The sequence below is a fragment of the Micropterus dolomieu genome, linkage group LG18 (genome assembly GCF_021292245.1).
Source record: "Micropterus dolomieu isolate WLL.071019.BEF.003 ecotype Adirondacks linkage group LG18, ASM2129224v1, whole genome shotgun sequence".
NCBI lineage: Eukaryota > Metazoa > Chordata > Actinopteri > Centrarchiformes > Centrarchidae > Micropterus > Micropterus dolomieu.
The window spans coordinates 3,243,457-3,262,283 of record NC_060167.1 but is presented as its reverse complement, the minus strand read 5'-3'; the positions used below and the strand labels follow the sequence as shown (position 1 = coordinate 3,262,283).

At 41.7% G+C, this 18,827-nt stretch overlaps 1 protein-coding gene across 1 annotated transcript in view; it reads right to left on the bottom strand.

Annotated features, from left to right (window-relative positions):
* si:dkey-49n23.1 (semaphorin-3D) overlaps window positions 1–16,977 on the bottom strand; it is a 113,368-nt gene extending 96,391 nt beyond the window's left edge. Inside the window, exon 1 of the mRNA XM_046028447.1 lies at window positions 16,843–16,977. The gene's annotated coding sequence lies outside the window, so the exon portion shown is untranslated. The remainder of the gene's footprint in view (window positions 1–16,842) is intronic.
* Window positions 16,978–18,827: the final 1,850 nt, after the last annotated feature.

Genomic DNA, 18,827 nt, shown 5'->3' with positions numbered 1-18,827 from the left:
ATAAAAACAAGGCCTTTCTGTGTGTGTGTGTGTGTGTGTGTGTGTGTGTGTGTGTGTCTTAAGATATACAGTGTGTTTACGCGCTGCGTATATGCTGTGCGTGTGTGTCCCGGCCGGTTAGATATAGACAAAACAGAGCCCAGCAGGGAGCAGACAGTGATACACAATGTGTGCAAAAGAATCAAGGACACGACTACAATATTTAGCTGCGTTTGGAAGCCATAAAGTAAGCACAACGTGCAGATGAATGCCTGAGTCTAAATATGCATGAGAGACCATACCATCTCACCCACCTCTCTTCTTTTGTCTCGCCGGGCACGTCTGAACCACAGCTGGAAAACGTGACTGTGGTACTTTTAAGTGTACATGCAAACAAAACAAAAAGAGAGCGACTGAGGTTAAGGGAGGATGATGTGTCACGCAAAACAACTTAATCCAGATCATCAGACTGAAGTGCCATTTCACTTCCTTCATTCAGCCTCAAATAGTGTTCATGTTAACCAATACATGATTTATGTTTGTTTGTTTTTCCCTAACCAATCAGTGGTGGGTTTATCTGCCCTGCCGACATCATTTTGACTCAATGTGGATGTTTCAGTTATGGTTAACTTTAGGGTCTCCCCCAGACATGTTTTAAGAAAAAATACTCCACTACAAAAATGTTAAGATACCTCGTTAAAAGTCTTTAAATTTCACTTTCTCCTTTTTCATATCAAACGTTTAGCAGCTGGACACACGATGTCCATTCTCAGTGTTTGTAGTCTCAAGGTTTGGATGCGAGATGGAATCTGGACCTTTATTATCTCTAAGCTAGTGGTTAAACCCAGATTTAAGGTGAGAAACTTTCCCTTCTTCAGCACTGTGAAGGTACGTGAAGCAAAACACACGTTTGACTGGAAGAGACTTCAGTTGACGAAATGAGGGTTTCATCATTGTTGTTCTGTAACTTCACAGTTTTCTGTATAGTTCAGATGCTGTTTATAAAATTTACCTCACAAGCGTCGAAACAGAGAAGAAAACGGCACATTTATAAACTTTAGGAAACCTATTAAGTACTAAGATAACTGTTGGGGTCAGTAGATCTGATTACATGTGGTCATGGAACAGAGCAAATGAAAATGTTCCACCCTAATTTAAAATTTTAAATAGTAACATTATAAATAGGTCATTGCTGTAATATTGTAATACTGTGTCCACTCTAAGCAAGAGTATGTGTGTGTCTGCTGAGCATTGTGTTGCGGTCGCTTGGCGCCAGCTCCAAGGTTTGTTCGGATGGTTACGGAGGGGAAGGAAGCGTTTGGCTTGGCAGAAATACATTATTGTTGCCTCTGTCCTGATAAGAGCTTATTAATTAGGAGGCTAGACAAACAATGGCACAATAGAGTCTGATAGTGCCGCTGTTGGGGAGGTAATGCTGTTTGTATGCCAGCTAATAAACACGCACACAAACAGATGTTCTGCAGATGGGAGTGGGTTTTTCTAACACAATAGGAGCAAATAAAGAGGAGAGTGATTATAATAATAAGACTGTAAGACCGGCAGTGACTACGACAGACTGCTGTCTGGTTTGTGTCGTTACACATACTTTGAACGGTAAAGAAAGTAAACGAGAAGCAACGTCCAAAAAAGTATATCAGTTCTGCAACAAATCGTTGTTCATTTAGCAAATGTTCTCCTGTATCAGTACTGATTCTGGAGTCATTACGCTGATGGGGGACATTTGATGCATGTAATTGTTTTTACCGGCGGAAATCACTGAGCTGAACTTGACAATGTGCGTAAATGACCACGCTGTGGTGACAGCAACAGTAATTCTCGATTTCTTGCCATTCCTGCTAGTCTGTGAACTTCAACTCAGAGGGATCCAGATATAAAGACAGTACACTAGCTAACAGAGCACAAAGGTAACATAGCATAGCAGGGCTAAGCTAGCAAAGGTCTAATGTTAGCTTGTGGTGCTAAACTTAAGTTAAAATTAAAAGTGTCCTAAACCATCACCGGAACAAACTCTATGGTTAACTTGGTGGATGACTTTATTATCATCTGTTTTGTAAACTTAAAATGTGTGCACTGTCTAAAAGTTACCATTAAATGCTCTCAAACGTGACTCAGGTGTTAATTCTACTATAACAAAGAAAGCAGGAAGAGAACAAGATACAGCAACAACTGAGAATGATTAAACGATTCGTCAAGAGACTGATAAAACGCACAGAAACAGATAAACAAAAAGTGAATTGCTGTCAAAGAGAGTGATTAATAGCACCAGGTGGTTATCAGTCTGTTTAATCTGGCAGCAGCAAGCCATATTTCAAAATACACATCGGTTGCATAAGAAGTTAATTATATTAAAAATCAAAACAGCTTGATCTTAAAGCGTTATCACACTCATAACATAAGCGCCTTACCTCACTCATTTGCTCACATTTCTCAGCTCGATGGGTGTGTTAGTTTAGCGCATTAGGAGATGAGCTGTTATCTAAAGACGGAAACTAAATCAAACTGACTTTTACATTCTCTACCTGTGATCAGCTTCACTGGGAAGAACCCGTCAGGAACTTCAAGCAGATGAAAACATTTTGATTAATATTTTTGAACACTATTTGACACTGAGGCTTGGCTGTGATACAGTGCAACTGTCGAGTGAAACGTGAAAAGACTGTTTTCACAAATGAACTCATGTCTAGATAAGAACACGCTGATATCGGTGAATTTCCGGTTTGATAAACTTTACAAGATGCAGGAGGTTATGATTTATTAATTTATTAACCGAAGTAGATGTTAGAAATTTTATGCACAACAGCACAACAGAAGGCCAGTGTAAATCAGCGATGAAAAGATATATTTCATGTATTACTGTCTCTGAGTGGGTTGGATGGTAAACCACACTTGTCATCATAGAGCCTAGTGGTATATACTGTAGAGGAGAGCGGGGTGAGTAGAGACAATTTTTAATATCTTTAAAGTAACGCCATGACAGTAACGCCTCCAACTAAAATATGTACCTATATTTTAGGATGTGGTGTAACCCTGGGAATAATCTATTTGGATCTAAAATTGACTGTTTTCAAGAAATGGATTTCCAAAGAAAAGTAGCCCAACTTGCTGGGTAGAAGAAGCATGACACGATGGTATTCTGCTTTTTGGCTTTTCCCCTCTCTTTTATTGAGTTAAATACCTTTTTTGTGCATGTAACAGGTTTGCAAAGTGAAAAGCACAAAGTCCAGCCCAAAGGGAGTTCCCATCTCCCACAGAAAACTCTGCTCTAAACTGCTTGAAGAGAACTCGTTTGAAGTCCAGCTGTTTCCCTTTCTTCCCTGTGACGACACAGGGAAAAAAGCTAAATGCGCCTCATATAACGCTCGCCAAGCGGCTACTCCGACACGCCCTCAGAAACAGCGAGCTGCAGCACACAGCTCTCCTCTACCTTCCAAACACTAGCTACCCTCCAGGCAGTCAGTGGACATAAAGTTGTTCCTGTGATGTAGAGACAGAGCTCAGTTAAAACTTTATGGATACAGATTAATAACTCACCGCTCTGAAACTCTCGCTCCAGTCCATGTTGCCAAGCTGGTCGGCAACACGTACAGCTGAACCGAAGCCATTTACGGGCTTCTCACTGACCCGCCCTTCAGTGCTTCTGATTGGCTAGTATTCCTTAACTAGGAACTGCGCATGTGCAACTCCCAACAAAGATCATTTGTTCATTAGTCAGGCAGATCACTCCATAGCTAAATCGAAGAGTTCAACACACAGGGTGAAAAGAGGAGCTGCAGCAATGTGCACTATGACAAAAATATGGTGTTTTTTGATAATTAAACCACGTAAAGCTGTTCTGGTACAACTCCTAAATAATATTTTGAACCTGAAAATGAGCATAATACCACCCCTTAAACGAACTTGTGTCAGCCAGTATTTAATGCTATGCTAACAGTATAGCCTTATATTCTAACTTCCTACAGCACATGTGTAAGTTTCTTTTCAAACCTGTCTCTAATTGTTCATACACAAGAATCAGGACTCCTTGAACATAAAAAAATCACTATGAAAGGCAAAAAAGTTTTTTGATCTTAAATGTGCATGGGCCTCCCTCCATCACAGTGAGAGTAAAATGGAGGACTCTTCAAAAATGTGTGGTACGTGTGTGTGTATTCATTTTTAAATTCAATTTTGACTTGATCCAACTGGGATCGAAATGCTGTTTACTTAAATTAAAAATGTTTTGGTCGGGAGTCCGTGTGCAGGCTTTGCTCGTTTTATTGAAATTGAGGACACATGCAGCACAGGTTTAGCGTTGGATAGACTGGCTTCTATTTTTAATTTTAAAAATATCACACTGCTTGTGTATTTAATTAAGGCTCAAAGTCAGGGGTGCTCCGGTAGCTCGGATTCAATTCCAACCGGCAGCCCTTTGGCCCCATCTCTCTTTATTCTTCACTCTCAAATAAGGCAAAAATGCCCCCAAAAATCATTAAATAAAGGAGTAAAAGTCAGCATACTTACTTTTAGCAGGTATAATGTTTACATTCACTTTCTAATTTTGGCATGTTAGCTTGATAAATTAGCACAACAACACAAATTACAGCTGAGGTTGACGGGAAGGACACTAGTTTTGCAGGTTTTTGGTCATAAACCAAAGCACTGGAATTAAAATGTGGTGCAAACTTAAGTGATCAAAGGGGCGGTTTGTTCATTAGGGAGATTTTTCTCACAACACAGTTAGCTGTGACTGTTGTTGACACTGAATATTGTTGTCCAATCAGCATCATGTCATGTTCTGTGGAGTCCCGCCTCTTTTTGGGGGGATTTCAGGCTGGTTGTAATTCTCTCTCATAGACTTTCATGTAAAGGCACTTTCTTTCGAGCCACTGGCGCTGCAACGCAATCTCTATGGGTTCTGGGAGGTCTCGTGTTTACGTCATGGCGCCCAGCAGCACAGCTACGCTTCTGCGACCTGAAAACGACCGGGCAGTCCAACGGCTTGTTGCTCTAACTACGATCAGCTGCTGTACAAAACTTTTCATTCATTAGACACTGACAATGACCTTGACCTGATCATCGCAACAATTGTCCCCCCTGAGAGATTTGGCAGAAGCTGCATTGAGTATTCACCAGAGTTATTCTGAGGGAGACGTGAGTGTGTGTACCAAACTGTTGCTGTGCCAACTCAAAACCACATGTTGTGGAGCTAGAGTAAAAGTCAGAGGATCACCAAAGTCATTAGGCTTCCTCCTCTGGGGGCCACGAATGTCTGTATTAAATTCCAAGTCAATCTATCGACCAGCTGTTGAGATATTTCAGTCTGCGCCAAAGTGACCAACAGACTGACAGTGTTGTCCCTAGAGCTTCTAGCATGGCTAAAAAAAGCCTGATTCAAAAACATCACACAGTTATACTCTTCACCTTAAGTCTTTCTTTGAATCTTCTAAGAAAGATGATTAAATCTGCAAAATCATAAAGCGCTTTTTTAAAAACACACCACAGCTTGTTTTATTTTCTAAGTCAGTCGTCTTGTGTGACCGAACCGCACATGTCAGAGCTAATCCCTTCCATTGTTATCATGCAGGGGTCCCCACTAGAACCAGGCTAGTGACCCACACTGGGCCCTGACCCTCGGTGTAAGGCAGTACATCCTCTGCTGTGACCCGGCTATCTTGGCTCCCTGTGAGGCAGCTGATACATAAACCCTGTGCTGCTCAGTTGTCACGTCCTCTGGGACGGAGACACTGATGTAAGCCTGGCTGGGTGGTCTGCCCTCCATCTGCGCGTCGGTCACTCAGTAAGAGTATATACTTTTAATATTCTTTGCTCTTCATGTCAGACACTCTGCATTTCCCTTGGAATGAAATGTGCTGTAAAAATAAAGTTTTATTTGCTTGGTCCCTCTCACTCTGTCTCGGCTGTCTGCTGTCTGCTCCGAGCAGCAACAATTTAACATTCAATATATCATAAAGTTGGCTTGGACCAATGCTGCAAAGCTACAATAATATGACACCAAAAATAAAACTCTGCTACACTGCGGTGTGAAATCAGAGAATATCTTCTGATCAATAAAAAAAACCTCTGATATGTACACTGAACAAAATTATAAACACAACACTTTTGTTTTTGCTCCCATTCACCATGAGCTGAACTCAAAGATCTAAGACTTTCTCTACAGGTGAAAGTGTGGCATATCAAGATGCTGATCAGACAGTATGGGTATTGCACAGGTTTGCCTTAGGCTGGCCGCAATAAAAGGCCACTCCAATATGTGCAGTTCCCTCAAACTGCATAATGCCACAGATGTCTCATGTTTTGAGGGAGCGTGCAATTGGCATGCTGACTGCAGGAATGTCCACCAGAGTTGTTGCCTATGAATTGAATGCTCATTTCTCTACCATAAGCCATCTCCAAAGGCGTTTCGGAGAATTTGGCAGTACATCCCACTGGCTTCACAACCACAGACCAAGTGTAGCCACACCAGCCCAGGACCTCCACATCCAACATCTTCACCTCCAAGATCGTCTGAGACCAGCCACCCGGACAGCTGCTGCAACAATCGGTTTGCATAACCAAAGAATTTCTGCACAAACTGTCAGGAACCGTCTTAGGGAAGCTCATCTGCATGCTCGTCGTCCTCATCGGGGTCTCGACCTGACTGCAACTTCACATTGAAGAGAAGTATGTTCCACATGTCTCAATCAACAGCCTGATCGACTATATGCAAAGGAGATGTGTTGCACTGCGTGAGGGAAATGGTGGTCACACCAGATACTGACCCCCTGGACCGACCCAAGACAGTGAAACTGCACATTTCCGAGTGGCCTTTTATTGTGGCCAGCCTAAGGCACACCTGTGCAATACCCATGCTGTCTGATCAGCAGCTTGATATGTCACACCTGTGAGGTGGATGGATTATCTCAGCGAAGTAGAAGTGCTCACAAACACAGATTTTGACAGATTTGTGAACAGTATTTGAGAGAAATAGGCCTTTTGTGTACATAGAGAAAGTCTTAGAGAACACATATATGGCAGGAAGCTAAAGGATCATAACTCTTCTTATGCACCCGGATTTCATGAAATGTTAATAAAAACATTTGATCATGTCACACAAACAGGTGTTGTGCAGGTATTACAGGATAAGGCTGGCATTATTAAAACTGGAATTTGTGAAGAGAAAATTCAAAATACAAGAAAACTGTTGAATGCGGCAAGTTCTCCTAAATCACTCGTACAAGCCACTTAACAAATCCGTTCTGTCCCATTGCTCTGCCCCGTCTCTGGCACTCAGCCCAAGCCCATGGGGTCCTGCTGACGAAATAAATCAATGTCAAATTTAGTCAAATAAACATAACATAATTTAAACAGCTGGACACTGTAGATTTGAATAAACATTACTCAACTGCATTTGTTGGGGACTATTTTCAGCAGCAGATGAATCCACATGTGGTTCTCTGAGTATTTGGTGCAGCAGGACGGTGTGTGTGGGGCTGAGTCAGAATAAACTGCAGTAAGTGTGTTCATGGTGGTGAAGGAACGGGTCATCCAGTGCAGCAGTGAGGCTCACTGAGGTGTTTTTACAGATTGGAGCTCTGTGGCTCAGAGGAAGAAGATATATGAAGCTGTGATACACACACAGGACTTGTTAGGAGATACATACGCTGCTGGTTAGGGGCTTTCGATTTGATGACAAGGAACAGTATTATCATTAAGTTAGGGTTTAAGGAGTAGTTTGACATTTTGGTCAATGCGCTTTGTTCCATATACGGGTTTTTGTGGATACGGTAGGTGTCATCTTTCTGCTTTGCTTCAAACACAGGAAGTGGGAACCTTTACTCAGGTGACAGGTGTCGCTATAGATTTTTTGACTGCTTTGCATATGAACTGAATTCACAACACACAATCACTCAAGCTTACTGTTTTATTTATTTTTAATATTTCTTTTTTATTGTTACTTTTATTGTTTTAACACACACATTTACTGTTTTATTTACTTTATTTTAAATATTTTTATTTACTTTTTATTATTATTTTTTAAACACAAAAATGCACACTTTTACTGTTTTATTTACTTTATTTTAAATATATTTATTTACTTTTTATTATTATTTTTATTTTTTAAACACAAAACCACACACTTTAACCGTTTTATTTACTTTATTTAATGAACTGCATGAAATGAATTGTTGTTTTGTTTCTTAAACACAAAAGGCACACTTTAACGTTTTATTTACTTTATTTAATGAACTGCATGAAATGAATTGTTGTTTTGTTTCTTATTTGTAGCTTTGGCAATATTGTTGTTTTGACATTTATGCCAATAAAGCTGAATTGAACTGATATCAGTCTGCTCATCTAACTATGCCAGAAAGCGAGCAAAGGAAAAACCCCCAGAAAGCAAGTCATTTAACTGTAAAATGAACTTTTTTCACATATATATTTGACATAATCTACTTCATTGTGTTTCTCCCTCTTTCTCTGCCACTGACATGTCACCGAAGAAGAAGCCAGTAAATGCAAGTTAAGTACAAAAGCAAACAAAACACACAAAAGCAACATTTTACACATCTTCAAGAAATGTTCTCTCTCTCTCTCTCTCGTGTCTTTTTCCTTCACGTCCCTTTCTATTTCTTTCACACACTCAGGAAGCAGCAGAGGAGGAAGGAACGACGACAAAACACACACACAGAGCATCCTAACGACCATTAACCACAATAGGGCCATTCTCCGCCTGTGAATGCACATCGCCTGGAGGACGCGCACACAGAGTATAACACAGTTACTTCCACGGCACAGACTGTCCCATAACAGACACTGAAAGAGCTCAGAAATGATCACACACACACACACACACACACACTCCTTCTCGTTAGGAGGCTGAGAACTTTCCCAACCCTCAGGAAGTGTGTCAATCACTGTAGAGACTCACACATTAGCAAACTTTTTGCCTGTACTGACGCGCACACACAGCAGCCCACCCTGGCCTGTGGGAGTGTGCTGACAGTAAGTGTAGTGAGTGTTGAGGTGGGCTGACAGAACAACAAACATTTCTTTCCCCATGAACTAATAAATGAACTCTCTCGTTCTCACTCTTTATGTCCCTCTTTGTGTGTCTCTTCCTTTGGGGTGTCTGTCCTTTGTGGTAAAAAAAAAAAAAAACACTGGTGCACTTAAAGGTGGGGAATTTCTCAGCTTTGCAAAAAAAAAAAAAAGTTTGCGTGTGAAAGTGTGCGTTTGTGTCCAGCTCTCTAAACACAGGAGGGTCCCATAGCCGGATAGCTGTGGGTTGAAGGAAGAAGAAGAAGAATGAATTTATTTAGTCATACAAGACCCTTCACGGAGGATGAAGAGGATGTTATTCTGGGCTCTTCATCAATGTGGTGTGTCTGTGTGTTTAGCTGTGGTTGCAGGGCATGTCACATTTTAAATCACGGCTCTGAATATTTTATCTTGTGATGTTAACCCAGGGATCAGCCTGAACAGACAACAACGGGATGATGAAACTCTAAGAAACCTGCCATCATTCATTCAGCGACCACAAGGTAAAGGGTGGGGAAGTCTCAGCCGATTCTGACGACTGCTGGGTGGTTTGGGGGAAATCATTTGCAATTGTAGAGTTTGTTTATGAGTAGGAAAAAAAAAAAAATAAAAAAATCAGGGAGTGGAGGACGGAGGAACTGCTTCCCCTCCCTCATCAGCTACTTCTGTGCCGTCCCTGAGCAACGAACTAAACCTTAAACTTCCCCAGAGGAGCTTCAAAAAACTGCAGGCTGCTCGCAGAAATAACTGCGGAGAGTAGAGTGAATGTCACGCAGAGGGTTGGTAATTCATTTTACCAGGATACATACACATACTGTTAGCTGAGTTGTAAAACATTTGCTTTAAAAACACATTTTTGGCGAAAACCTCTATGTGTGTGTGTGTGTGTGTGTGTGAACATTACTTCTGCCAGCAGGAAGACTCGTTTCTCAACTCGTGTGAAAAGGATTCTGAAGTACACAGAGGAAGTTTAATTGTATTGTCACGGTCTGAATCTTAACCTTGACTGTGGCGGGTGAACACAGCAGGTCCATGTCATGCTACTGTTCAAACCAGGTATGTCTTCTCCCTCTTCTCTCAGGCGGAGCTCGATGAGGCAATCATAAAGCTTTGCAGCGGTAAAGACAACAAGAATGGATGAGATTCATCTTGAGATGCTATAGAGGGTGGATATTGTTGGGCTGTCACGGTTGACGTGTCAATGTTGTTTGGAGGTCGAGGGGGGTAGCGCCTGTGGACCTGTAGATGCTGCGTTGATTTCCTGGAGACCGGAGGGTGTTCTCCAAATATCTGGGTACCACACAGCTCAGGAAAGTTTTAGGCTAAGGCCGACGGTCGAACCTCAGATAAGGGAAGAGTAATGCGGATTCTGTCCTCGTCATGGAACAGTAAACCAGCGCTTCATGGGTCAAGGGCAGTTCACCCATCCAGAATCAATATGCTTGTGTGGACTTAAAGAAGGGTTATGATTGTGTCACTCGGTGTTTTGTGCAAAGTTCTGTGGCAATATGGAGGGCAACAGCTTGAAAACAGACCTCTGGGGGGGGGGGGGGGTTTACAATCAAGATGCCTGCTAAACGTCATGATGTCTGTCAGCCATTGCCCAACCCTAGTTTGCACCTCCCGGGATTAAGGGCCGCAGTACAGCTCTCAGGGTACCCAGTGAGGGTAAGATGATTTAGATGACATGAGCATGGGACACCCAATGGTATAATTTAAGATGCAAGATGAAACATATTCTGCTCCATTATATTAAGAAGAAAATGATCAAGAACAAAGTCATCCATGGTTGAAGCCAATATTTGACAATTTCTTTTTTAAATATCTATGACATAAAAAGAGAAGCACATAAGAAGCTGCTGGGGTTTCTGTGCATGACGCCTTTAATAGCAAAGATTACGACCCAATCAAGGCACCTTTAGGAATAATTCTAGCTCTTGCTTTGGGAATAATCATAACGGAAAGTCCTTGTTTCTCAAACTATGACTAAAATGTACAACCTGTCCTTACAGCGGAACACATGATTTCATGGGGATTTTATAAACCTGATGGGAAGTTTGGGTTTCTGTGAAATCCTGATTTCTTTCATTGTGACCGGGTGACTTTAGGTTGGTGTGTGTGCAGCTGGATTGGGGTGTAACCGGGCGTCATATTGTTTTAGCATCAATCTTGTTCCCAACTGACAGATATACTGTACATATGTAAATTACACATATACACAACAGGCAGTTATAAAGCTACCCATGTTGTTTTGGACATAAATCTCAGATGACCAATTACTGTAATAATGAAATTTAGTTGCAGCATTTTATTTTTTTTAAATTTCACCTGCCTCCCAACCTCAAAATGTCCTCCGTTTACCTTTTGCCTTAATTATGTTCATTTACTCAGCACTAATGTCATCAGTACTGTTTTCATTCACCAGTTAATGTCAGTGCTTTCACTTTTCCCGATCGACGTTGGTACAGTGAATGAAAGATTTCACATCAAAAAGTAGTCCAGTCTTCATGTTAGTGGAAAGCTTCAAAGGATAATTTAAAACTCCAACTCTGACTCACCTTTCCACCATCGTCTTCCTGCAACAACTCGCCTCTAACGACATTTCAGAGTGAGAACTGTCCTCCAGCGACACTTCCCTATCTATACTTCACACTATAAGAAGTCACGGGCAGATACCCGTAAGGATCCTTCCATGATGCTGTCAAGACACCTCGTAGAAAAGCCTGAGCCTGTCGATGGCAACAAGAAGCACTTTTTATGGACGTCATTTTGAGAAACAGGTATTTCTGTCAAAAGCGCAAACAGGTGAGTTTAACATGACGGTTGACATTTACTATGTGAGCTGGGTTGCATGGGGATTTGTTTACCAGCCTTTATTTGTTCATGCTGGACACGCCACCTGCTATTTTATACTATTATTATATATTAATATATAAACATTTATTGTAGTTCAAGTCAAACGAAGTAGACTGTTAGAGTTTGAGCATTTTTCTTCTGAATATTTTAAATATTTTCTCTTAGGCATAACATACAGGATACATTTAAATATACACAGATACATCATCTTTTATATTTTAGGAAATGTTTGCTTGTCATCATTGAGTAACCCAATGAAAGCCCTGTACATAACAGTGTACTACGTATGATCTATTCTACAAGGTCATAAAAACCTCCTTTACTGCATCTCTAAGTTAGCCAAAGAACCTGTGAAGGAATTTCCATCGACGTTTATCACTCCTCCGTGACGTTTTCCATCCAGTGTCCCTACACTAATGTAAACTTCCCACTGAGGGAAGTGACTTTGTGAAATGGGCCACGTCCCCGATACCGACTCGCTGCACGTTGTCAGCTCCCTCCATTAAAAGTGATGTAAAGTCTCACTCCGCCTCTGTCCCAAAGAGCTCAAAGAGCCAGACTCCTGCAGTCGCCTGGCCCAGAAGTCTTAACTCACTGTAACGGCCCACATGAGTCCTTTATTGTGCAGCAGGGACACGTGCATGTGATGATATGTTTATGAACAGAGAGGGTTAAAGGTCAAATAAAAGCTTCACTGAGATTTGTATTTTGTTATCGCAGAACTCTAGTTACAAATTAGAAAGACTGCCTGGGGCCAATCAAAGCACACATGAGCAAGTGAGACACACACCGACGTACTGAAACGACTGGTCAATCAATCAGTTTAGAGCTGGAAGAGTCGGTCAATTAATCAATTAGTCAATTGACAGAAAATTTATTAGAAACGATTAATTGTTTCAGTTTTTTTAATGCAAAGAATGTCCTAAATCTGCTGTTTACAGTTAGATTTACAGTAACTGTTCATAGAGAAAACGAACGAGAAAATAATCAGCAGATTCATCAATAGTGAAAATTGTTAGTTTGAGCCGTAAATCAGTTAGTTGATGAACAGGAAATGATCTGTCAACTTGACTCCCCTCTCAGATTCATCATTTAGGGAAGGTTTAAGGAAAAACACAAAATAATCTTCCACCTTCTAAAATCGACAGCTTTGCTTCTTTTCTGTTTTATGTCATTTTATCAAGTCAAATACTTTGAATTTTGAGGTGTTGGTCAAACAAAAAAAAAAAACGTTAAAGATGTCACCTTGAAATTCTGGTAAATGGCGACAGGAATTTCTAACTGTTTTTTAGGGATGCCCCGATCCGATCTCAAAAATCTGAATCTGGGCCGACCAAGGAGTTTTTGATCCTGTGTTGTACGGTAGCTGTCACACAAGTGTTGGAGAGCAGAGTTTGTGGCAGGACCCGGCAATAATGTCTGCAGTTTGGAAATATTTTAGACTGAAAAATGAAAGCAGTCCGAGATACAACAGAACACTTGAGCTCGCTCAGGTAACTCAGGCAAAGGCTGCACCGAAGCAACACACGCATGGAGGATACTTTTTAAAAAGACAGAAATTTCCTCGAGACATTGACAATACTTTAATGTACTGGAAGTGTACGCTGTATTATCTAGAAAAATACACGTATCAGATAGGGACTCGGAAATGACTCTGGTTGGGATCAGGGGCACAAAAAACAGGCAGAAACCTATACTTGTTTCAGGATGCATGTGATACTCAGAGAGAATAGAGAGAAAAATGCCCCAAACTTGGAGACAAGAACCTGACAGAGCAGAAACAGATTTACTGCTTCCCAGATCAAATCTTGATCCGAACACTTTCCGCCTCGGGGACCGTGAAACAGCCTCTCACTGTCCGGCTGTCGGAGCAGCAACGCAGATCGAGAGGCCATGTGGAACCGAATGGAAAACAGACCTGCATTTTAAACAGACGCACAACCTGTACGAAATCAGCCTCATATCCATGGAAAATGAGAAGCACATTTCAGAGGCGCATTTGGGAAGTTGTACGACGATCAAAGAGAGAAAGAATGCCAGCGTCTGAACTGACTGCAGGAAACATATTGTAGAAAACAATACAGGCTTGTGGCTAGAGGTTAGAGAAACCTTCCTGTGACTGACAGATCACAGGATCAGCACACATATCTATCAGCCAACACGTGTCCAGAGCGTAGGGCTGCAGGAGGAAGTACTTAGATCTTTCACTTTGGTCAAAGTACAAAAGCATTAGCATCAAAATATACTAAAAGTATAAAATAGAATATCTGATTCATGTTTAATCAGAAAGCACCTTGAAAATACAAAAAGGTGCCTCAGAGGGTCAGAGAGAGAAAAGACAGACAGCCAATAAAAGATTTCTTTAATTTTTTAGCCACAATGCTATTAGCATTCAGCAAAAGCCAACAGGCTTCTGATTTATAACAAGATGGTTTCTGTGGAGTGTGTTGCACCTGTACGTCTTGTTGGAAAAGTGATTCCTGATTAAACTGTCAGAAAGCCCACCAACTTTAGACACCGGGAAAAGCTGGGACTTCTCAGCCATGACGTGTACTGATAAGGATCGAGGCCGCTGTGGCGTGTGACATGGTAATCTGGTGGTGATGTGAGCCCGAGCTTCCAACAATAATAAAGTCTCACTGCTACAAGACCAGAAGGAAAACACTCATTATTCCTGTCAGATTCCACCGATGACCATGATCGGTTTGGATTAAAGAATGCAAGAGTCCAAAACCTTTCAATCGCTGAGCTGAAAAGAAACGGCTGCAGCATAACAAATGAAAAATGCTTGTGTTCTTACAGTCTGCTATAATGAACCCCGATGAGGTTTTGTTTTCTAATTCCCACACGAGGTTGAGGCCTCCACTCAACTTTGTCTGCAGATGTATAGTTAAGATTTCACGACTGCTCAGTTTACAAAAACCCAATCAAAAGAGAAAGCGATGCAACTCTTAAGTGCTGCGGCTTTGACCGTCGCTTCTCTTTGGCCGGCGGCCATCAGATAAGAGTTTTTTATCTGGAGTCTTTGTTGATTCTAGGCCTGTGGTGCGATGCTCGATTCAGCTTTTAAAAACATGAGCCAAAAGCCTGCTGCATGCTCAGAGATCTGTATCTGCCCCTCCTTTCTGACAGCCTCATTCTTCATTCCCAGTCAGTCAAGTGCCGACTTCCACTGGGCTCCTCACCTTGTGTTGACGTTTCCATCATTTTTACACTCTTCACTCAGCAGCCGGCCAGATAAAGCCGGTGTAACACCCCTCTCCACTGGATGACCCCTGACTGAGAGGGAGTCAAGTAGCTTAAATAGGCTCTACTCAGCTCTCAGAAGGTGCTGAGACGGTACATCAGCTTTAATGGGCTCTATCACACTTCATTTATTTACTTCTCCTGACAAAGACGAGATAAAGCAGCTTAATTATTACTTTTTAAGGAATAAGATAAATAATCGTTAGTTGCAGCAACTACTCCTTAGATGTTTTTTCACTTCTTCTAAGAAAATAAAACTAAATAAAGTTGTAAGAGCCAAAATATGCCTGATCAGGTTTGTGGATAGTTTATCAGGTCTCACTGTTAGTGCTCCATTCAATAAATAGGAATCACGTGTTTCTGTCCAGGCCTCAGGTACACGTTGTCTCTGACTCGTCTGTCCTCTTCTGTCTGTGTCTTGGACCACTGAGGCAGTGTGTTGCTGCAGTTAGTTACTCGTTCTGGATTTTACTGCTCTGATCAGACAATTTTTGGTTCCTATTAAATAGAAAGCTAACAGTGAGACCTGACACACGATCCAGTTACTAACTGTTATTTTACGGCTGCTGCAGCCGTAGAAAGTCAGATGTTTCCCTCCGAAATGTGGCAGGGTACAAGTATAAAGCAGCATAGCATTGAAATACAGTACTCGAGTAAATGTACATATGCAAACACAAAGACACACAACCCACAGGTGGCTGTTTGTCAGGGACACTCCATCATCATCACTACAACAGCAGCTCTGCTGTTTAGGACACACAGTGACACAATGCAGCCAGGAAAACAACAATCTCAACACACACACACACACACACACACACACACACGTATACTGGGCAGGAAACAGCAGTCCCAGTCACAGATTGTACAGCAGAGGGGGTGTTGAACTCCATAACAGGAAAGGCCGGGGACAATTGGGGGAGGTTTACTCACAGCAGAGACACGGTTCAGACAGATCAGTCCTCCACCGATCTGTTCCTAAACTAGTTCCTCTGGACGCTTACAGTACAAACACTCAGTCATCATAGACGGTTTATTTCACCGGCTCAAAAAGCACATGAAGCCTTGGATGTTTTGTACAAACAGCCCCCATATACCAGGAACACTCTCCTTATAGTGAAAATATAACAGTAATGTGGGGGAAGTAGTCGTTCTTGCAGCTTAAACTTTACAATATATAGTGCTGCATCACCTCAAACACCCCTGGAAACATCTCACTGACCCCCAAAACTTCTACAAGGACGCCTGGATTGTCCTCAGTCTGTACCTGAACACTTGCAAGAAAAACAATAATCTCCTGATGACCACTCTAACCTCTACAAGAAGCTTTCAAGCTAAAAAAAAATAAAAATCCAGGAACCAAAATATCCTACAAGAACCCCTGGAACCTCCTCACTGTCCACACAATCTGTTTCAAGGACCCCTGGAAACTTCCCCTCGGTACACTTGACTCCAGGGTGAAATATGAAACAAGTTTTGAAAAATGAAAAGTGATGATGCTCAAATTGGTGATCATACTGTAGCTTCAAACTGACTAAAGAGCTCAGTTTTGTGAAGATGAAACATCAGGAGAAAGATAGTCCACAACACTCCAGACTCCAATCCTTTAAATAAACTTTCTTTTCCAACTAGAGGCACTTTCATTCCCTCGCTGTTTCCTCCCGAGGGTGCAGCAAGTGTCGCATCCAGACACATTTCAGAATAAAACTTGTGGAAACTCACCGAGCAGGACTTTGTGTCGGGATGCGGATCTCTGGACTCTGATATTCCACCTCAGCTGGACGTGACGCGGCGTCTACAGGTCAGTTCAGTGTCGGGTCACCTGAAGGCTCCACGCGTTATAAACAAACTGAACACATGTGTGCTGAGCGGCTCCTTCACCCTCAGTCTCACCGGCCCTCCGCTGCCTGCTGCTGCCTTCACGTACTGCTCGGAAGATCCGACTTCGAAGTTCTGTCTGTCGGACGGTTTCAGCCCACGTTTCAAATCGGACTACATTTGCCAAATTAAACCCTTTTAGGTTATCAGACAATGGGCACAATAGCAGCATGAATTAAGATTATTTTTTGTATTATAGATAGGCCTGGGCTGCCTACTTACACTGCAGCAGTGTAACAGAATAATGTTAAACACAACATTAAAATAGCCTACAACAAAACTGTCTAGGACAATATGAATACAATTTTATTAAATTAAAATGAAATAAACTTTCGGTTAAGATTCAACAAAAGCAGTTTCAATAGGCCGATATGAAAACATTGTCCATAACAAACAATTTCACTGGAACAAAATAAATGGAGATTTTTGTCAGTGAGAGACACAGACTGTAGGTTTGTCAGATGGATGAACATCAGTGTGAAGCCGTCAGATGCTTTACTTACATAAAAGTGAAAGATTCTGCACAACAAACGTCACGCATTCAAAATGTTAGTTAAAGTACACAAGCTTGAGTATAAAAAACACAAATACTCATTAAGAATAATGCATGTGACTTGTTGATATCATTTTAATGTATCTCGTCCAGACACCAAACTGCTTTGCCACAACACTTTTTTTTTTTGAAGTATCTAGTAATGTATTGCAGTGGAAGTATACATCTGCACAATACTCAAATACTCATGTACAGTTGAGTATATGTAGTAGTTTTTTTCTCAAACAGAAGGTCAAACTTTGTAAAGAAAGTGTGTTTGCGCTTGAAATCCAAGACTGTCGTGGTTTGATGATAAAAAACTAGGCTGGGCAAGTTATCCTGACTGAGATCACGTCCCCGTTTCTCCCCTGATTTGTATTCGTATCAGTCTGTGTTCACTGAATTATCTGAGAATTGTTTGGTAGTTTTTTTTGTGACTTTTTGTTTTTCTACATGAACGCCTCAAGACAAGTAAGTAGACACTGGTTTCTGTAGCGGTTTCTCGTGGTGGAGTTTTCATGTTTAATAAAACCTCAGGGCTTCTTTCAAGGAACATTTCTGTTCAAGAGGTTAAGGATGGATTTTTGGCTCTTGTTCGAGTTGCTGTGTTTCCCACAGCACATGGTGTCAGCAAACATGCCTTCAGACATCCTGCAAGCCTCTACTTTATAACCCAGAGCTCCATCTTGTGGGGACATTTGTTAACACAGGACCGAAGTGAGGCAGGCTTTCACAATGCCCTAAAATGTAGGCAGAGAGACTGCGGTCACTTCATTTGGTGGCTAAAGAGGCCTTACAATATACACTCACCTAAAGGATTATTAGGAACACCTGTTCAATTTCTCATTAATGCAATTATCTAATCAACCAATCACATGGCAGTTGCTTCAATGCATTTAGGGGTGTGGTCCTGGTCAAGACAATCTCCTGAACTCCAAACTGAATGTCAGAATGGGAAAGAAAGGTGATTTAAGCAATTTTGAGCGCGGCACGGTTGTTGGTGCCAGACGGGCCGGTCTGAGTATTTCACAATCTGCTCAGTTACTGGGATTTTCACGCACAACCATTTCTAGGGTTTACAAAGAATGGTGTGAAAAGGGAAAAACATCCAGTATGCGGCAGTCCTGTGGGCGAAAATGCCTCGTTGATGCTAGAGGTCAGAGGAGAACGGGCCGACTGATTCAAGCTGATAGAAGAGCAACTTTGACTGAAATAACCGCTCGTTACAACCGAGGTATGCAGCAAAGCATTTGTGAAGCCACAACACGCACGACCTTGAGGCGGATGGGCTACAACA